The sequence below is a fragment of the Miscanthus floridulus genome, chromosome 9 (assembly GCF_019320115.1).
Source record: "Miscanthus floridulus cultivar M001 chromosome 9, ASM1932011v1, whole genome shotgun sequence".
In the NCBI taxonomy this organism is placed as follows: Eukaryota; Viridiplantae; Streptophyta; class Magnoliopsida; order Poales; family Poaceae; genus Miscanthus; species Miscanthus floridulus.
Window position 1 is genome coordinate 88518526 of NC_089588.1, and position 5083 is coordinate 88523608.

Sequence of the window (5083 nt, forward strand, 5' to 3'; positions counted from 1 at the left end):
CCAAAGGGCTACATATAATAGATGATAGATATTCAAATATATATATATATAATATTCAAATATATATATAAATATATATACCTCGCCTGTATTTTCTTGCACAATATTTTCTTGGTTATCTTCAAGAGCCAGGTATTGACTCCCATCATCTACATCCTGCTGGTCACCATCAGCAAATTGAGTGCCGGTGTTGATAATATTCATCATTTCTTCATCCATGTTGTCTCTCGGGGCAGCCATCTAGCTTTTACACCACCAGATATATCTATAAAAAATAAAAAACTATATCTATAAAATGAACTCCTGCAAGACGTGCCACCTCAAGGATAGTAACATTTGTAAAAATTATTTCTGTATCTGTACTAGTGATAGAATCTAGCATAAGCCTTATTTAAGTGCCTAGCTTGTTTGAAGGGGAAATCTTAACTGACAAAGTTTAAAGGTTTCCAGAGCGTTTAACACTACTCTGCTTGCCGAGAAAGTTGCTAGTGTTGTGTCGTTGGCATTTTTCATGGCCGTGGCCATGGTCATTGTGTTCTCGTCTTTTACTGCGGCAGGTAAGTAATTCACATGATATTTCCGCAAAATGAACAGAAGAATGGGAGTGTACACACATAACAATCGATTATCATTTATATTTATATATATACTACGTTTGGGTACGGTGAGTGATAGACTACTACGACGATATCGGGACATGTGAATAAATAACCATCCGTACTAGTTGACCTTGCTTACGTGATCATCTCGGCGAGCATTTCTCCACCGGACGGCACCGTACATGGCCACGGAAGAGCTCTGATTCTACGAGGAAGGGAACACGGTCTTCCACGACCGTTGCCACTCTCCCTCGTAGAATCAAAGCTCCTCCTTGACGTCCGTTACCGCTCGACAGAGAACATGCTTGTCGAGCTGAACACGGTCCGCAAGTTCAACTAGTACGGATTTTCTACAATTTTCTAAGTAGTCGTCATAAGCTACCGCGCAAAAAAGGAGGAAACGACGAGACACCGGGCGCGCCCGTGCTCCACTGAGCTCGATGGCTAAGCGCAAAATCGCATTACAAGATTGCCGACACGAGGGCTCGGCACATGCATCCATCCGATTACAAAAGGTTCGAGCAATTAATCCATCATAAACGGATTATATATGGTGGCTGCGGTGGCTCACATCCAAGGTGTCAAACGCGAGGTCCAGCTCCTGCAGCAAAAAAAACATGTTAGAGACTTAGACTTTACTAAAAAAACATGTTACAAAAGTATGCACCAAATTGATGAGCCAAATTGATACTAATGGAAATCAGCAGACTATTATTTATAACAGCAAAATGTACAAAACAAATGAAAAAGCAAGCATCTCACTATATCTTCAAAAATGCTTCCATTATCAATGCTGCTCTCATCAGCATAGAGATTTTATCGCAAAAAGTTTCTACCACTCAGGTTCCAATCCAAACTTCAAAGATCATGCACAGATTCTAGATTCACACAGAAGCATCTTTTTTTATGACTTGTAGAAATTACAAAAGCTCATGATATCAGCCATAACTCCTACCAGATCAAAGTTAGCTCCTGCCCGGATTCTAGATTCATACAAAAGCTCATTTGCAACAAGTATGTACACATGTATAAAATCATAAATCTAATAAACATGATCATCTAGTAGAGCTTTTAATTAAAGGATTTGTCATGCCGTAGCTCCATGGCCACGGCGGCGGCCTCCTCCTTCCCCTCCCACTCCCGCTGCCGCCAAGGCCAGTATACGCAGATCAGTATACGCATAGTGCACCTGTACTGTGGTTGTCAAGTTAAAAAGCAACTTGAGTTTTGGATAAACTTTGCGTGGCATCAACTTGGATGCTGACCCAACAGAGAGTTGGGGAGTGGATTTAGTAGGTCACCAAAAAATTCCACCTAGTGTTCAACTTGAAACCATACTAGATTCTTTTTTTTTCAAAAGATGAAGTTGTTTCTGACATCTACGGCATGCGACCGCACGCAGCTTGTAAATACACTAGATAAACTATAAGAACTAATTAACAATATCTTGAGCATCTATAATAACACATATATCGCGAGAAAGACTTCAAGCCAGCAAAGCAGGTTCACAAACACACACTGCTAACCGTCGTCCTCCCTCTTGTGATGACAGAACAAGCCCCTTGGCCCTTGCCCCTTCTACACTTGAGCATGCTACCTCCTAGCAATAGCAACACACACAACTGTCATGCACAGCACTGATCATCTCGCCACTAATCACTAATACCGATTCTATTGACCTACACACATCATGAGAAAGACAGTCAGACAACAGACAAGACACATGTTTTAGCTTCCCCGACTCGACCACCTCTTGTTAGTTTCAAATTACACAACAGAATGTAGTCATGTTTATGCAATACAAAAGCCCTCTAACAAATTCAGTAATATGCATCTTCCAAATATGAACCACACCATGACATATCTCAACATTGTTCTCCACCATGTATCTATAAATCCCACCAAGGCCATGGGCGCCCCGCCCCAACCTAGCCCAGCGATCTCCATCGTCGTTGGAACACTAACTACGGCATCATCAAGGGAAGTGCAGAGGAAGAGGGAGATCGGGGCCAAACCTGGAGACGTGCTGTAGCTGTGGCCTGCTACGGATCTTGGAGAAGACTACTTGGGGGCGAGGTGGGCCAGGGACGAGGACGACGTGAGGCGTGCGCTGGCCGGCCAGTGACAGCGTGCGCGCGTGAGGCGAGGCTAGGGTGGCCTAGGGGCGACGGCGCTGCTGGATCGATCTGGTGGAGAAGATGAGGCTTGGCGGAGACAGAGAGGTTTTATAAAGGGAGACCTTTAGTCCTGGTTGCCGCTACGAACCGGGACTAAAGACCCTTTAGTCCCAGGTGATGATTAGAACCGGGACTAAAGGTCTGATCTTTAGTCCCGGGTGTAGCCACGGCTCGGGAGTAAAGGTCATTTTGGCGGGCTGCGAAAACGCAGCCCACCTTTAGTCCCGGGTGTAGCCACAGCCCGGGAGTAAAGAGCATTTTAGGCTCGGGAGTAAAGGTGGTCTGCAGTTGGCTTTCTCCGGTTTCCATAAGTTTTTCCTTTTTTTATATATTTCTTTTATATAAAAATGCATAGAGTTATTAATTGCCTAATAAATAAAATATTACCAAAAAAATTATAAAAAAAAATCCTAGACTTGGTTTTGCATTATTATGCACAACAAAAAATTGTAACCTAAACTCTTTTGTTTTACGGTATGAATATTTGACATAGTGTAAATAATAATTACAATTTGCACCATGCAAAAATATACTACTTAATTAAAATCATTAAAACTATTGCTTTTCGATAGGAAATTAGTTTTCACATCTTATTAACGTTGATCATTTGGTTTTTCATCACACATTCTCCACGGGAAATCCACCGTCTAGCAGAAAATTCATTTAAACCGTAGAAAATATGAAAACACGACAAAAAAATCTGAAGTCACAATTATTACATAATAGGTCTAATACATCACTAAATATATCAAGTGGGCATAGTAGTGAACTTCTTCTTAACGTATATCCCTTGGTTATGATCGCGTCGTAACCATGGAGTGTCCTCATCATTTAGCTAGATGCTTGGGTCTTTGTTCACTGTGAAGGGTGGAATTCGGTCATCCTTTTCATAATTTTCTGATATGTCTGACTTGTCTTCAATTCTGACGATGTTTCTTTTCCCTGAAAGAACTATGTGGCGCTTTTCTATCCCCTCGTTTCCTCTTAGGCTTGGTAGTCGTGGTTGTGTCTTGAGGTTGTGGAGCAGAGGCATCGTGATCCGTCTCTGTGGCTGTTGCCTCTGCTCTCCTTTCCTCTACTCTGTCTTATCCAGCGAGATATCGCGGACGTCGACGTCATCTTTTCCAAGTTTCAGGAGAGACCTGTATATACGATAGGTCAAAGTGTTAGCAGAGGTAACATAGCCAAATCTTTAGCAAAATTTACAAGCTAAGGCTTTTTCCCTACCTCCTCATTCGGGTCAAAATCCTTGTCCAAATCTTCCTCCGTTGGCCTCCTTCTGGCTTCACGTGGGAATGGATCCTCAGGACTTACATATCCCTCTTCTGAGTCCTCCTCATCATCATCAACTTCTTCGCCTTCAGCAGCCTCTCCTGCTCTTCCTTCTGCTCCTCCTTCCTCCTCATCACTCTGCTCCTGAGTAAGCATCACTTCTAGATCCTTTTCTACCTCGTTATCGAACTGCTCTCGAGTAAGCTGGTCCTCTAGTGCTTGCTCCTCATAGGTTGGTTGCTCATCATGCTAGGAGCATCGGGTTACACTGTCTGGTGTCCGCGACATTATTTCGCGCTTTGTTCTAATAGATGCAAGAAAGTGTACTTTAGGTACGCGAGAAGGTATAAGAAATCAAAAAGGTCTATAAACCAAAGTAGTCCTATAAAACAACAATATATAAAAAAATAAGAAGTAGCAGTAGTAGAGGCCTCAAAAACATATCAATCGTCATCTGATCTTGAACTTGGAGCAGCAAGGCATCATAACATAGAAGAGAGGAGGAGGTAATGTTGGACGTCCGGCCGCTAGAGGCCTAGAAGTGCCATTCGTGTTCGCGTAGCCGCTCTGCTACGGCAACCGTAACAGCATCTCCCGCGACAGCTCGAGTGGACGCGCCACGGCGACAGGGAGTGGCTGTGGCTGCTACCCTTCAGAAGCCAGACAGGTCTCACGCGATGGAAATCCTCTGCAGTCGAATACAAAGGAATTACCTATTCATTTGATCGTTTCTATGGTTTATAAGTCGGCTGCTGTTTTGTTACGAGAGAAAAACACTGTATCATGATAGACTACTACGATGATCGGGCTTTGCCGTGCTTCTGTGACGCACTGACGTCCAGCGGGCCGCGGCCAAGTGCCCAAGTGCGCGCGAGAATCCACCAGGAAGCTCGGCGAGGATAGGCACGGGCTGTTCCGCACCGCACTCCGGCAGGCACGCACCGTCGCACGGCACGAGGGGCCAGGTTTGTCCATGGGCAACACCGCAACAGTAGCCACCGCCTGGTCTAGTGCCTACTGCCTAGCGCACTGGGA